The sequence below is a fragment of the Gossypium arboreum genome, chromosome 13 (assembly GCF_025698485.1).
Source record: "Gossypium arboreum isolate Shixiya-1 chromosome 13, ASM2569848v2, whole genome shotgun sequence".
NCBI classification, from domain to species: domain Eukaryota; kingdom Viridiplantae; phylum Streptophyta; class Magnoliopsida; order Malvales; family Malvaceae; genus Gossypium; species Gossypium arboreum.
In genome coordinates this window covers 100753976-100771690 of record NC_069082.1, presented here as the reverse complement: position 1 = coordinate 100771690, position 17715 = coordinate 100753976, and the positions used below count along the sequence as shown (strand labels likewise).

The 17715-nt window shown below is 29.4% G+C and overlaps 1 long non-coding RNA gene across 1 annotated transcript; it reads right to left on the bottom strand.

Moving 5' to 3' along the window:
* Positions 1-2510: 2510 nt before the first annotated feature.
* LOC108461697 (uncharacterized) lies at positions 2511-9295 on the bottom strand. The gene is made up of 5 exons (XR_008277127.1): positions 8967-9295; positions 7871-7940; positions 6653-6737; positions 3298-3770; positions 2511-2725 (listed from the first exon to the last, which is right to left on the bottom strand). It is a non-coding gene; the product is annotated as an uncharacterized LOC108461697 (long non-coding RNA).
* Between the last annotated feature and the right edge of the window lie 8420 nt (positions 9296-17715).

The window sequence follows — 17715 nt, the reverse complement described above, 5'->3', positions numbered from 1 at the left end:
TAAATTATACAAGACGTCACCTTTTTTGACATACAACACCGTAAAGCAACTAGCAGTAACTCTTGCATCAAGATATGATAATCATGTGATCTTTAAGACTCACACATTGAGATATATTTGATGCATACACATCTAAGACCTTTATATCCTTCAACACCATACAGAACACTTCTTTTTCTTTCTTCGAAATTGCAAAAATAGAAGGTTGCAACCGAGATTTTCCATTCAGAAGTAATTGGGAATGAAGATCATGCCTAATTCCCATGTCAACTAGATTAACTTGACTCTAAAGATTGTCTTTTGATTTTCTATCAACATTCAGAATTGTCCCAATGATGTTCTCGTAAACATTCTTTTCAATATGCATGACATCAAGATTGTGTCGCAAATTTTGATGCTCCCAATAAGGCAACTCAAAAAAATACTTCCTTTTTTCCACAAGTCCGCCTCATTAAGATCATTCTCTTTATCAGATTCATCATCAATTTGCCTCATTCGATCCTCTCTTTGTTTGCGTGTTGGGTTGTTGATTCATCTTTCCATAACTGAAATTGATATATTTTAACATGAGGAAGATTTCAGATCCAATAGTCTGCTCAAGAGCTTATCTGAACTCTTCAGAACTATCAAATAGAGTCTTCCGAAATCTAAATCTATGATTTCTATCTAACCACTGACGACACCCCATATAAGAGAACTTCTTCCCATTATATAACTACTTCGAACATGTTTGCGCTGCACAACAAGGACAAGCATAATGTCCTTTGGTACTCCAACCAGATAAATTGGAATAAGTTGGGAAATCATTAATAGTCCACAACAAAGCTGCACGTAAATAAAAGTTCTCTTTTCTCAATATATCATATGTTTCAACATCTGCCCATAACTGTTTCAACTCTTCAAAAAGTGGTTGCATATAAATGTCAATATCATTCACAGGACCTTTCTCTCCAGGGATAATCATAGATAAGATAAAAGAAGATTGCTTCATGTAAATCCATTGAGGCAAATTGTAAGGAACAAATACTACAGGCCAAGTATTGTACGAAGTACTCATAATTTTAAAAAGATTAAATCCATCAGCTGCTAGCCCAAGCCTTACATTCCAAGGATCATTTGCAAAGATTGGAAATTTACTATCAAATGATTTACAAGCTAAAGAATCCACAGGATGCCTTAATAATCCATTATCGGTTCGTTGATCATGATTCCACCTCATAGACTCTACTGTCTTTGACGACATGAAAAGCCTTTGAAGCCTTAGTATTAGTGGAAAATATTGTAAAATCTTTATTGGATTCTTTCTTGACTGTGCCTCACCTTCATCCTCATTCTTATCTTCTATATTTCTATTCATCCAACGAGATTTACCGAAAACATGACAAGACTGTTGGTTTTTTCGATCACCCCAATACAACATGCAGTCATTTAAGCAACTATGAATTTTGCCGTACCCAATGCCTAAATATTTTATTAGTTTCTTCATATCCTTGCATGAATGTGGGATTTTTGCAAACAGAAACATATCTCTCAAAACTTTAACAGCAGTGTCAAAGAGTTTTCGATCTATCCTCCCAAACATTTTAAGTAAAAAAGACGAATACAGAAGGATAGCTTTGAAAATTTTGATCCCTCATAAAGTTCTTCATTCATTTCATTAAGTAACTTGAAGAACTTCGCCACTTCTCCATTTAGCTTTTCATTAGGTACACTTCTTCCCGTTTCGATAAAAGCATTTCCACCAATGTCACAATCATCGAATGCAATAATTTCAGGTGAAAACGATTGCAAACCATGACTGTGCATATTAAATGCATCCCACAACACACTTTCCATGTCATCTTCTCTAATAAACTAATGGAAACCATTATAAGGATAAGTTGAATTAATCGTTGAAGAGGTTCTACGAGGTGTACACTTTCCATGGAAAATCTATTTTTTATACCCCCAAATAAAGCCATTAACAATTAGATGTCCGTAGACAACTTCACAATTATGTCAATTGATGTTGCCACACTTCTTACTTAGGAAAAGAATCATATTCTCTTGGCTTACACTTTGAAATGCAAAATTTAAAAAAGTTTGTACTCTATTGCAATAGTCGTTTCTTACCCTTTGACAAATTCATCCAACTCTTATCCATGTTGTAGTTCTTGAAGTCTAAAGTTGACAATAAATTACAATTACTTAAGTGTTCTAAATTGATTTAAATCATGTCATTGTACAAAAATAGATAACATATTTCAAGTATCTAATTGGTGTAAACTAATTTAGGTAAGTTGTTTATGTAACACCCCAAACCCGGCCTAGACGTTATGGCTGAATCCGGCAATGTCACATGAGAGTGTTTTGGCAAACCTTTCAACACATAAAAATCATTCCAAATATTATCTGCTACTCATTTCGAAAGAAGCCATAAGTTTATTAATTGGCTTGAAAACATTTCTTAGCTCGTGGAAGCTTTAATATCCAAATTCTTCTTGTTACCGTTTTACTTACGAAAACCTTAGTTAAGTTTAAAAAACATGCTTTGGCGTTGCAATTCGTATTTCAAAATCACAGTTTAAAAACCCAAATTAAAACCAAAAGTCCAAGTCCAAAATTACATCAAAATTCTCAGAAATAATGAATAAGCTATAGTCGAAAGTTCATAAACCAAAACATGTGTGGTCGTGGTCACCATCGAGTCCTCCACTGCGCCAATCCGCCTACTGTTGAGGATTACCTGAACAGATAAACAAAAAAAGGGTGAGTTTTCGAAAACTCAATACGTACATCCCCATAGTTCAGCATGCATAATCAAATAGCAGAATACAATCATAATCTAGGCTTGAGCCCTTTACAGAATCGATGAGGATTTTAGCCCATCCAGAAATAGAATTAGATCCAGACGTAAGGCTTTAGCCCATCACAGATATAACATGTATAACTGATCAGAATATCAAAAACATGCCCACCAACCCTGTCCAACCCAACACACCATGTGGGGATAAGATCGACCCACCCATCCCTACACACCAAATATGGAGATAAAATCAACCCATCAAACCCTACACACCATAGTGTACCCTAATGCGGCACATAAAATAAATACGCAGCTTAGCTGCCAGATAACGGGCTTATGAAGCCCTTCAGTTCTTCCTTCACTTTATCAAACCCACCCCAATGCAATGTATCATACAAGACTGGCATGCTATTGTGCAGATTAACAATCATATATTTGTAATCAGATCAGAACATATACATATACATGCATCACAGTACATATCTTAGAATAGGGGTCTAAGTAATGCTTACCGACCCTACGACAAGTCAAAGTCATCTTGGGCGACCCGTGCAACCTTATAGTATATTTCAGAAGAACGGGCTCACACGCCCATGTTGCCTACCCGTGTGGCCCACCCGACCCAAATTGACATTGGCCGTGTGATCCACACGGCCTGGCCCAAATTTCCACACGCTTGTGTGGTTCACCCGTGTAGGCTCACACGTCTGTATGGCCTACACGGCCCAATTGTCCGAGCCTGTGTCTTGCACACGGCCTACCAGCCTTCACATGGCTGTGTTTATCGCGCCCGTCTTGCATGCGCACAGCTTGGTCGTCGACCACACTCCCGTGTACTGACATATGGCCTACCACACGGGCGACCACACGCCCATGTGGCTTCGACAGAGTGCTTTTTGGCTTTCGTTGAAACTCATTTTCTGTGCAATCGGAGTACACACCTGTTACGATTCGATGCTTAAATGATCCCCGAACACTCCAGAACCTATATTAGACCAATATATCACTCAGTTAATTCCCTTACTTCAACATCCAATCAAGACTCCCAACCGTAAACCTGAGTTAAGCCAACAACGATTAGAGAAACTTATTGTGAATAAAACGACAACCAGCAATCACACACAGGAAACCCGATTAAAACTTTCGAACAGTACCTAACCGAGAGTAAAAATGAAACCTTTCATTATTCGCTTAATCAAAATATAACTTAAAACGGTCATAACGTACTTACCGAAAACCTGTCGAACACGATGCGCAGGAAGAAGTTGAAGAAGGATCGAAGAAAAAAAAAGAACAAAGACGGCAACAAGTTAGGGAAGAGGAAACGACAGAGAAAAGAAAAAAAAAAGAAAACTTTCAGGAAAAGGGAGAAAAAGAAGAATAGGATTCTATCAGATTTCCCCCCAACTACCCACTACCTACTCAAACTCAACTTCTTCAGTATTTGAAAATCACTAAAATTCCTTTGCAGAACTGAGCAAAAATATAAACTCCCCTACCCACGCAGGTACTCAAACTCCAGACCTCCAACATATTAACACTCCACTTAACCATCAGACCAGTAAGCCCATTCTGATATAATCTCACTTACATTTAAACTTAAGTCTACTGAACCAGAGTAAGGCCTTATTCATAAAAATACCAGAATTTGTCAAATGAAAAGCTTGAACTTGGAACCTCTCACACACACCCTTAACCACTGCAGCAGATACAGATTTGAGTCATGACAAACAAAAATAAGTATACGAGATTTTGGGGCGTTACAGTTTATTTATGTAAGTAATGTAAGTTATGGTCCAAAGTTTTTTTTATTCTTTAAATGTTTATGTAAGTTATGATTATCATCTTTAAATTTTAACTTTAAATTATACTCTTTTAATTTTTAATTTTGTGTTTTTTATCACCTTTATGTTTACTATACTTAAAAAGAAAAAAATTAACAAATTAATAATTATATATTAATAAAGTTAATATCTATTAATTTTTCATCTATTTTGAGTTAATATTTAAATTAAATTTCCATGAACTTTTAACTTTATACTACATATTAAAGCCGATCAATTTATTTTTATGATAATATTTATGAAAAATATTAAAATAATTTTTAAATTAAGATAAATATTATTTTCCTTTAAAAATTATTTTAATTAAATAATATTTATTTCTATGATAAATATTATATTATGTTTTATTTTGAAATTTGAACTTTAAACTATATACTTTTAAGGATAAATAAAAAATATTATTTAAATTAAATTTTCTATGAAAATTTTAACTTTAAAATTAAATATAAAAATTAATGAATTTAAATTTAAATTTTAAAATAATGAATTAATAACTCAATTAAAATCCAAAAATTAGAACTCAAGTTATCATCTTAGTCTTCTAATTTGTAACTTTTATTTAGCTATTATCATGAGATAATAATTAATATAAAATATTTTAGAAAAAATTACTTTAAAATTTTAATATCCTTGAAATGAGTAACTTTATTGGAAGAAAAATTAAAATTAATTTTAATTCCGAAATATGATATTAATTTAAGTCATTTTACTTAGTAATTAATTTATCTCAAATGAGTAAACTTTTGTTCCTCAACGCGAAGAAATAATAATATATAATAGTAAAACTAGATATTAATATTTATATTTTTGGTCAATTTAATCCTTATTATTTTAGCTAAATTTAAAATTATAAAAATAAAAATAAAAATAATTATAAAAATATAATTTAACATAGTATTATATGTTACATTAACAAATAATTTAAAATTATAAAAATAAAAATAAAATCAAAATTAAAATTAAAATTAAAAATATAAAAGTTCATAGAAATTCAAAATATTAAAATTAAAATGCATTCACATCACCAAGCATTATGCTTCTGTTTTTCAATATCAAGCTCCTTATGTGATAATGGTAGAAGACTAAAGAAAACAGTAATGAAAAACAACCATTAATTCTAGTCGGTACCAGGTATTAAAAAGGATAGCGCACCTTCGTAACAAACTGCAACATGTACTAGGACAATGTTATCTGCCTAATGTTGATAACTACGTATCTCCAAACCCAAACTAATGGAATTTTGCCTAAAAAATATAATTAAAATAGTCAATATTTACTTTTTTTTTTTTATAACAGACCTTAAAATCGTCAAAAATGAAAGATGATTAAGGGTTGTATTTTGTGAGGCAGTGGGAGTTGTGTGAAGAAGAGAAAGAGGGAATGGCAGTGGAACGAAAACAACAAAACAGAGTGAAGCTAAATATATTTTTCTAAAATCGAATGCAACACAAAAATCCCAAAAAAAATAAAAAACAAGAGAGGTAGAAAGGAAGTTGAAGATGAAAAAAAAATGTTTTTTTTTTTTTTATGTATGGAAGTAGTATTATACTTTATATGCAGAACATTGAATGGTTTACATTTTCCTATTCTGTCTGGGTAGAAAAAGAATGAACATATTCGTAGTAAGTTTTGAGTTGAAACCTCATAAAGCTACCCTAATCCCTAATTCTGAATCCAGAACCAGTACACAATGTACCACCATCTCCCTACTCATCTTTTCCACTACTCTTTTACGTCTCTAATCAGTAATATACTACTATTTTAATGTCCCATAAGGCACATTTCCACAACCTATCAGTAATATATATACTAATTGGCCAACCAAGAAAACCACAAGATAATTAACCACAAATTTAGCTAACTTCCATTTCCAAGACTTAAAATGTTCATATATCATATGCAAAATGATGTCCCTCTACCATTCAACTATACAAGTACAAAAAGAAACTGCTAGAATATATAAAATCATAAAGATAGAAAGGAAGCAAATAGTTGAATATTCAAAAGGAACTGCAATAAGTACCAAAAGTCAGCTGAATCCTTCCTACTAAAATCTATGGCAATGTCGTTGCAAAGTTTTCAGCAATAAGTGTACAAGATGAGCACTCCTGCATACATGAATGTTGTTAAACAAGACCTCCCAGACAAAAATCAATAACAGGGTAGATTTAAAAGCATATATTAAAAGGAGAGGGAGAGCTTCACAAGAAACAGACATGATCCCGAACAAAAACCAACTAAAGAATGAACTGAATTGAACTACATACTGTTCTAATTTATTAAGGGCAAAGTTGAATGTACTTAAAGAATATGTGAAGGCTCAAGCCAAGGAGCTCAACCAAATAATGCATCATATAGAGGAGCTTGAAGAGAATGAGAGAGTAGCCAATGAAAGTGTAAGTAACATCTCTCTCTCTCTTTAATTTTTACAATAAACTAACTTAATGTTTGTTCCCATTTTCTTAGAGTAGAGTTACCATATTTTTAGGTTAATTTTAAGTGTTAGAAGAACTGATCTAAGTTGCATTTATGCTTCTTTATGGACATTTAATGCTGACTTAACCAATGTGAAGGTTGAAGGACTTATGATGGACATTGCTACTACTGAGGAAGAAATTAACAAGTTATATCAAGACTCCCTTAAGGCACCATAATAAAATAAGAAATCTCCGATCACATTTAAATATATATGTTCAAGAGACCCACGTTAAACTCATTGGCTATATAAGTCTTCTCCACTACCCAGATGGTTCTAAGACACCTCAACATCGACATTATATATATAATAATAAAATAATAGTAGGTTATTATTTAATTTCATAAAAGGTTAACGAAATTAAAAGTGATATAATTTGATTAAAATTTATTGCCACAACATAAACTAATTTTAAAAGCGATATAATTTCTCCATATTCTCATGTAAACATTAACTAATTTTAAATAGTATTTAGCAAATTAATTGCCACAACATAAAGGTTTGAAATTTTCGTATAGAAACAACTTGGATATAAGCACTATGCTGTCATTCTAGAGCTCATTATATGTATGTTAAATTGCAACAGCCATGACAGAATATCAGAGTGTTTTTATTTAACAAAATTCTCAAAAAGCATACAAATCCAAACCGGACATGAGCATTCAAAGTCCTTTGTTTTCATTTCTGACTGATCAAGCAAATGGAACAGCTTGTATATAAAAATAACAATACAAAATACCTAGAAGATGAAATGTAAGAACTTACCATCAATTGCCTCCTTATAGTAACCAAGCATCTCTCTAGCAATGCCTCTTCGTAAATATGCCTTTACATTCTGAGAAATATAACATAGAAAACAATAGTATATCAATGAAAACAAATAGAAAAATAGTTTATTTTCATATGCAGTCTCTTGAATACTTCATCCTTTGTTAAGAGCAAATTCAGTGAGTGCCACAAGAGTAATAGAAAAGAAACTGCAAAATTTTGTTCCATGATCATCCAAGAAATCAGTTTGATATTGGCCAGCCTCTTCATATCAAACCAAACTCAATCATATAATGGAAGTATACATTATTAATAGACAAGGCTCATTTTAAGTATATATAGAATCTTTAACTGCAAAGAAAACAATTTTACAACTAAACTTTCACTTGATCAAAAGTTATCTAAAGCAGAAGCAATAAAAAAGCCCTCCCATTTAAACTGATTCTGCACTACGAAATGCCACAATATTTTTTACACATTAGAAATTTCATCAATTATTTTACAACCATAACGTTCAAGTTCCATAAAAAAGCTAGAGAATGGCCCACATAAAATATTGTTTTGTTTGTAAATCAACATTAGTTGATGAATTGGTCAGTAATTTTATTATACAGTATGGATAATGTTTCCTATTTCAAGAAAGCAAACAGTAATTAGAAACATGCTAAAATGCTGAAATCTAAATTTAATTTGAAATAGAAGGAACATATTGACTAAAAATTTAGAAAAACTTAAAAATAATTGTTTCAAAGAATTTGAATAAATACAAATGTTTATCCACGAAAGTAAATTTTTAAAATGCTTACTGCCTAAAATTGTTGTTTGTACTCTTTCCGTACTTGCCTTTACAAGCAAAAACAATAATCAACCAGATCTTGAGCATCGATTGAATTACATCATATCATTAGAATGAGAAGTAAAGCACAATAAGTTGCAAACAGAGACACTTGTTGAAATAGATAACGGGATTATGGTAGAAATTATGATTTTAAGTAAACTTCAATCAAAGATAATGCATAAAAATGCCATGTACAAAATAAAATATACAACAGTTATACAATCAAAATCATTATCTTTTCCAGGAAGAAATTACCTTTTTATCAAGGGTGATATGGTGAAGTGAGTTGGTTGCTAGGTAAAGTGGCTAGAAGCCGATCGATTGCTCGAAAACAGCTTCTGAGGAAAGGGAGCACGGTGGATGTTTAGGGTTTCGAGAAATCAAATAATGTGGAGGGGGAAGATAATTTTTTTTTTAGTCAAGCAAAGAAAAAAATGAGAAAGAAACAAATAATGTGGAAAGGGGGGCACAATATTGGAGACTGAGAAACAGGATTTTAGGGAATAAAATTTCAGACTAAGAAACAGAGAAAGTAAATCGTGGGAGAAAGTAAATCGTGGGAGACGATATTGGAGAAGAAAAGGGCCTTTCATTTCTTTGTGAAAACGGTGTCGTTTCAATAACAATTAAATAAGTTAGTGGTGTTTATGGGGGAAAACGCCACTATAGAACAACTTATGGTGGCGTTTTCTAGTTAGCGCCACTAATTGTAAATATTTACAGCATTTTCAATCCAAACGCCATTAAAAATGTTGCTAAATGCTTAATTTCTTGTAGTGTATTAAATAATTTTCTCACCCCAATTTTACCCCAATAAAATTTTAAAAATTTTACCATTGTTAAACTTTTGACCATTTTTCCTCAGATAAAATTTCGAGAAATTTCGTTAAATATGTCACAACTCAACATTTTCACTATAACTGAATGATTTATTTTCATTTTCGGGCTTCAAAATAGTCCAAAAATATAAACCTATTCTTCCATCGTTTTTTAAGAATTTTATATAGGATTGCAATTTTCCATTTTCCATTTTCCATTTTCATTTTAATTTCCATTTTTTGGAACCTACATTCATTTCCAAATGATTCCATTTCTCCATTTTGGATAAAACCAAAATCATTCATCAATGTTTCTCATTTCTCATTTCTATTCATTCCATTCTTTTTTATTCAAACAAGCAATTCATTTTTGGTTTCAATGAGCTAGCGGAAGGATCGATTAGGCATATGTAGTTGAGGCTCAAATGATTTATAATTAAGTTCTAGCTTTTTGCCTATTAATTATAAACTCATTTAGTCACGAAGTCATTCCACTATAATACCGTGACTGAGCTCTCCACAACAGCATACCATTACGAAAGCAACGACTCAGTGCTTGTCCAATGACCTTGTCATTAATGTGTTACCCTCATAGGATATGCTTGATCTCTTTAGGATAATATCCATTCTCCCAATATAATCTTATTTTATCTTATGGTAACCACTGTATCTTTCTTCATGAAAAGTTAATCACTATTAAATAGTGATCAAGTCATCCATCACAAAGACAAACAACCCGTGACCACGTTTACTTTTCATCAACCATGTAATGCCAATGAGAGGATATCATTTACCCATGTTTTGGGCTATGAATTCCACTGTTGTGAATGACGCTACATATTACAAAAGTCGTACACCCAATGCACTAACTTTTGGTTCCTTATCTATTTGAAGTCAGACTTTTACTAACATCAAAGTGTACGAGTCACGCATACATAGTCTGCCACTCAGGATTTAGGTATGTTACAGTATGAACGTCACAATTAAATAAATCCATAAACGAATTCAAGATCTATTTTGTTTAGGTCTTGTCTAATGTACTATCAGTCATATCTATGTCTCTATTTTCTAGGAGTCATCCGCTTCAATACCCAATACAAGACATCTCCTCAATTAGACTTGATAGGCAATATATTAGTCTTTCAATTTTTTGCTCATTTCTGATTAGACTAAGAACATGTTTAGGTTCGTCTACTAATGCAAGTTGTCTTTTCGTATTACGACCCGACCACGTAACACCGCTTAGTATTAGTTAAACATTAGACAATCAATGAGCAATATTTTATTCTATTTTGCTTTGCGTGCAAAAATAATTTGAGGAAAATAATACAAAGTATATTAATTGTAATCAATAATTTTTTATTAACTAATCTATTCAAAAAATTACAAGTGTATATTAACGAAAATACTATATTTAGTACACCAAATCCAACACAGGCTTTATGGAGATTAATAAAGCAAACCAAATAGAGGAATCTAAATGGAAGGTTCTAATAAGCCTAGAAGGGTTTAGTTTGTGAAGAGAGCAACCCAAAAGAACATTTCTTTTTATGATCTAGGCCCTTTTAGAGTATTCAGCTTATTTAGATTTACCTAGTTGATATTTCGGCCTTTCTTGTGTTTGGCCCAGTTTAATAGTTTTGTTTTGTTTTTAAAGTGTTAATGTAATTCAACCCATTACTCTTATGAATTAAGCCACAAACAAAATTTTTATGCCTTTAGTTGAAAAGTCTTTCATTTATTCTATAAGCCTTAACATATAGGAGTTTTGAGATAGTTTAAAACTTCTTTGGATATGTGTTGATCTTATCCACCAAAAGTTTAGTTCTTTGAGTGCTCTAAGGGTTTGCTTAAAAAAAACACACTTTTGGCTTCAAAAGTACTTTTGAAAGAAAAGTTGCACCAAACAAGTTTCTTTGGTTGAAATTTTTGGCTTTTCAGAAGCATTTCTGAAAAGCAAAAATTAAATTTTTTAGCTTTTCCTCTTTCAAAAATATTTTTGATGCTTAATTATTTTTCACTCCTCCAATAACATAATACTTTCCCTTCTTTTTTTTCTTGGCGCTTAATTACAAATGTGTTTAAATCATTAACTAAAAGTAAAAAATATTTTTAAAATAATACAAATGTGTTAATATCTAATTACAAATATTTAATGGTTATATTTAAATATTTAAAATATAATTTATATATTCTAATTAAATTTTATAAATAATTAATATTTATTGCTTAAAATATTTAAAATTTATATTTCATATATTAAAACATTAACAACAAGTTATAATAAATTTTTTATATTCTTACTAAAATATAATAATATTAACTAGTTTGAACATTATTTAAATACATATTTGTTACTTGATAATAACATGTCTAAAATGAATATTTTATTTCTCAAAAGTACTTTTCCATAGCACCTTTTAAAAGCAATTTTCAAATGCATTATTAAACTAGTCCTAAGACGTGTATGAGCTATAAATACGTTAGTCTCTTTCATTGGGTACACTCTTTTTATTATTATAATTGTTTGAAACATACTTTGATTAGCTTTTTATGAACAACTCGTGTTTTTTTGTGATTTTCGGGAAAAAAAAATTAATTTCAATCTCTTGAATTTCTGGTGGAAAATTCTTCAACGTTCGAGCTTCTCAATTTGTACTTGGAGAGTCAATTTTCATTATTCACCATTAGTTGTTTGTATTGAAGCTTTATTCTTCAACGGGAACAATCTTTCCATCAATCTTTCTTTTCAATTCTGTTCATTTTTTATTCTTTCTTTCCTTGTTTCTTTTATCAATTTTTAATCTTTTGTTAATTTGACTGGTTCAACAACTTAAAAATCGATCCTAGTCCGTTACACAATGCATATTATGTAGTTCAAACCAATAAAAATTTTATTATACAAAATAATATTATTGATATGATTTTATTTACTATTTTTATAGGAGATTTTATCTATTATTGTTTAACAGATTAAAATCTATCATAGTATTATTGAAAATATTTATTTAATGTCGGTTTTGTAACTAAATAAACATTAAATGACATTTTCTTAATTTAAAAGTTCCTTCAAACTAATGCTTATATATATATAATAAGTTATTGAAGTTGATGCTACTTCTGTTATTAGTTGCATTAAGAATTCAAAAATGGAGACTGATTGCAGGACTATGTGACTGACTTTCAACAAGTCTGAATTCTCTTTATGTTTCGAGAAGGAAATCATTGTGCCGATGCCTTTGCTAGGAAGGTTAGTAGCTTTTATATTGATTCATTTTAGGATGATTATAATGTGGCAAACGAGCTTAGTATGTATTCAAACACGCCCAATTTTATGGCTTCCCTCGTTGCAGCTGATGGGATTGGAATGCCCATCTATTGCTATACTTTCAACTTTAATATAAGCACTTTTATTGAAAAAAAAAACATTTACCACCTTTGTTTGGTTAAATTGAGGAAAGGAAATAATTGATTATAATAATTTTTACAATTATGTCCTTTTGTAAAATAACTATGTAAAAAAATAACCTCACTTTCTTTTCACTAGCTTTCCCTTCAAAATGAGATAATTAAAAATTAACTCAAGGAAAAGCATGGAAAATTCAACTCCCTTTATTTTCCCTTGATTAAATAAAAGGAATTATCCAAAGAAGGGAAAAACTTTCCTTTACTTTTCCTAATTTTAATGCAATTCAAACATAGTGTAAAACTGTTCTTACCATTTTTTCTTATATTTAAGGTTACATTACTATCCTCTCTATTTTTTTTTAGCTTTAAGGGTATAAAAAGCTTAAATTTTTTCAAAAAAAAAATATGCTTTTTTTTACACTCAACTAGATACTTAAATTTTCAAAATGCATCAAAAAACAATTAAACCCCCTTTTTTCTTTTTTCTTTTTTTTTTGCACTCAATTGCTAAAATGTATCAAAAAGACCTTTTGATCTTTAACTTTAACAATTGACCTTTAAAACTAACCACCCCTAATTTTTTTCAATTAAAGTCACCACATGTCACAATCACAATGTGACATGTGGTAAAAATAAAAAAGTTATAAAATTATTAAATTTTAATAAAAATATAAGAAATATTTATTTTTATTAAAATTAGAAAAAGATTATAAAAAGCGTAAAATTTATAAAATAAATAGAAATATAGAAATATATATATAATTTTATAAAGTCGTAAGAAAATAATAAAAAATGTAAATAAATATAAAATTCATAAAAGAATTATAAAAAATATCATACCAAAAGAAGCATTCTATAATTTTTCTATAATTTTATTGATTTTTATTTTTATCATTTTTGCCACATGTCATGTTGTGTTATGACACATGATGGCTTTAATTGAAAAAAAAATTGGAACCGTTAACTTTAACAGTCAATGGTTAAAGGGCTTATAATTTTTATATCTTTTACGATTTATATATTTTCTAAGTTTTAGTAAATTTTAATTTTTATCAAAGTTTAATAATTTTTATAAATTTTATTGATTTTTATTATTTATAATTTTTTGTCACATGTGATGCAGTAGCTGTTGCATGGGGTGGTTTTAACTAAAAAAAATTAGAGGCAGTTAAATTTAATGATCAACTATTAAAGTTTATAGTTAAAGGGCCTTTAATGCATTTTGGCAATTGAATACAAAAAAAAAAAAAAAAGCAATGGCTTAATTGCTTTTTTTTTTTGAAAAATTTTAAGGGTCTTTTTGATGCATTTTGACAATTCAAGTATCTAATTGAGTGAAAAAAAAGTAGGGGCTTAATTACTTTTTTTGAAAAAGTTTGAGGGCCTTTTTGATACATTTTGAAAGTTCAAATACCCAGTTGAAATTCTAATGCATTATTTGGAACTTTTTGATGCATTATTTTCTTTTATGAGAATTTTCATATTTGGAACTTATAATGAGTTATCATTGTTGAGTTTCTAGTTCAATTCACTCCCCCTAACTTATTGCAAGTTATTATTTCTCTCCCCTTAATGTCGAAAAAACTATCAAATCAAAATAGTAATCACAAATCATGTCATAATTGAATCTCCAGAACATTCAAAACATCTAATAATACAAGGAGACTTGTAATTAATATATATTTCCAACTTTCTTTGAGGATTCACTCATCTTTGTGCGTTGTGGTGGAGCAATTGGAACATATACATACAAACAAAAATTCAAAGATGATAAATATTTAGCTCTTGACTAAAAACCAATTGTAATGAAGAATATTTATAAATTATTGGCTTGATGCATGCTACATGTAAATAAACATAATCTAATGTTGAAATAGGAAGTTCAGTTCTCATAAGTAATAGTTTAAACATTAATTAGAGGTGTTTAATTAATAATTTTTTTAAACCATCATGCGCATAAATAACAAACTTTTACAAAAAAAATTTGAAACTTAATCGATAAAAGACTAAGATATAAACTCATCAATATTAGTAAAATGAATTGTTTTAATAGCATGATCTGAAATTAATTATTTAAACAAGCAATATTGCAAACGATAGGTTGCAAGTTGATAACACATATGTGATTATTTTGTAAATGCATCTACCAAAATCATATAATATCAAAACATCCATATGGTGGATGAATGAACCCATATTCATTTCAAAAATACAAGATATTAAATCTCAACTTTAGCTAGTGAGTTTCTAATAATCAATTTTCATTGAGAATAAGTAACAAATAAGAATTCTTTAAATTAAAAAATCTTCTGGTTGTTTAATGAATGTCCATATGATTTCTCAATTAATTTTTGCATCATATATGATCCAAGATGGTCTAACTAATCACACCAAATAGTAAATACATTTGTATCAGTAAACTTCTAGTTTACTTTAACATGCATTTCAATTATAATAATAATGTCAACATAAATTGTGACAATTTGATAATTTTACTGTTATTCCTTTTACTTTGTATCAACATATAAGTACTATTATGACATTTACTACTGGAAGTGTCTAAATCAATGTAAAGTTTCATTAAATCAACAAAATAAATATAGTTTCCAAACAATTATATGCAATATTCGCTTCAGGGAATATGCTAAAATCTTCAAATATTTCAACAAATTTTGTACTACCAAATATTGAAATAATATTAGTTTATATTCTCTTTTGCGTTCACTTCAGGGAATGCAATAGATTTATTAGGACGAGCTTATAAAAGTCCTAAAAAATTCTTTATTTCATAATCACCATCGCAAACATACGTAGATTTCAAATCAAAATTTATCTATTTATGTTGTCATGATTAGCCTTCAATTACAATAAACATGATATAATAAATAAATCATAGTAAAATATACTTGAAGATATTTAACATCATTGTCATCAACCACGTAAAGATTATATAATTTTTTTTGGATAATGAGTACTCATAGTGCGCAAGCCTCAATTGAAGACTGAAATTGCAATAGCTCTAGAAGGCAATCGACAACAACTTGAGTAGTAGATTTGGAGTGGTCGTATTATAAAAAAAAATCGTGCTGATAACGTGTTATAAAATAAAAGATAGTGAATAAAAAACAAAGAGAATGAGAGAGCAAAGAGAAAGTGTATTTTATTGATCAATAGGGAAATTTAGAAAACTTCTGCAAAGTCTTTATTTATAGGCATAAGAAGTATAAATGAAATAGAGATCTACTTCTAATCACTATTAGAACTTAAAGTATATCAAAACTTATCTTAATCTTGATGGACATCCACTTAATAAGATATTCATAACAAAAATATTTTTATTTTAATTTTATAACTAAATTCATATAATTTAATTAGAAATTTTAAAATTTATAAGATTTTATAATAAGTATAAATATAATATAAATAATTATTTAATGTTTGGGGTTTGGTGGGTGGAAAGAGTTGAATTTGAGTATTGAAAATTTTAAATAAAATCAAGTTGGAAAATATAAAAATGAAACCGGTTGGCATCTGTAGTCAGAGTCCTGATTAAAGTTCAAGGCGTATGCATTTGGTCCAAAGTGAAACCACATTGATCCAAAACATTAATGGCTATTCTAAAAAGTTAAATTGATGAGCCCATTAACTCTTAAATCCATCGATAGTAAGGCCTTTGGCACCCACTTATAAGGACGATTATGATTAAACTCTTCTAATTTCCCTTTCACAATCTCCAAAATTGGCAATTCTATCCATATGCTATAATCACATTTATATCTACATTTTGGACTTAAAACTGTGTGTTTGATTTTCGTATCAAATAAACGTATATAGTCGTAAAATTTGGAATAAAATGTAATAATGCTGGCTGAATCTGTCTCTTCAACCTATATTCCAATGTTTCTCAAATCCAGCTAACATCTAAATGAATTGCAAAGACCTTCAAATTCTTCAACTTTATACCAACACAATTTCTTGGATTTCAATATTTTTACACTAAAAAAAATTAGTGAGGCAGGGAGGCTACCCTAAAAATTTATAAAATTTATAATTTGGCCTCTCTACAAATTCTAAAATTTTGATCTAATCCTTTTAAAAACCATAAAAATATAAGCCAATACAGGGGTAAATTTGTATTTTAGCTTTCATAAAAATATATGACTTAATCTCAGTCTTACCTAAAAAAATTTCTGGCTTCACTTTGTAGATATTAAATCAAAGGGTAAATTATCAAGTTGGTCACCTAACTTTTAGGACATAAAATGAAATCCTTGCAATTTCTTTGCCCAACTTTTAGGGTGTTTTCATTTTAGTTGCTCAAGTGTTAAATCTCTAATGATGGATAACTGAACATGCCACATCATGTTTACACTTTCATTTTGGTCACCCAAAAAATTATCCTTTTTAAAGTATTGATCGGGGCAAAAATAAAATTAAGGATTAAAGTGAAATAGCGGTAGAAACTAAAATAATCCATTAAAAATTTGTCAATTTGTACTTGTCTAAAGTTCTAAATTTATTTTCCTTTTCAATATTGAAAATTAAAATTTCAAAACATCAAAATTAATTAAATAAATTGTTGAAAAATTTTATCCCTTGATAGTGTCAGTTAATTAATTACTATAATATTGAAATTAAGTAATTTAATCTCCTTCTAAATTATCAAATTTTATTTAATGTCATCTATAATAATTATTTAGAAAACTCAAATTTCTTTTGATTATATGATTTTTAATCTTTCATGCTAAATTAAATGCAAATAAAAATCCGTGGAATTA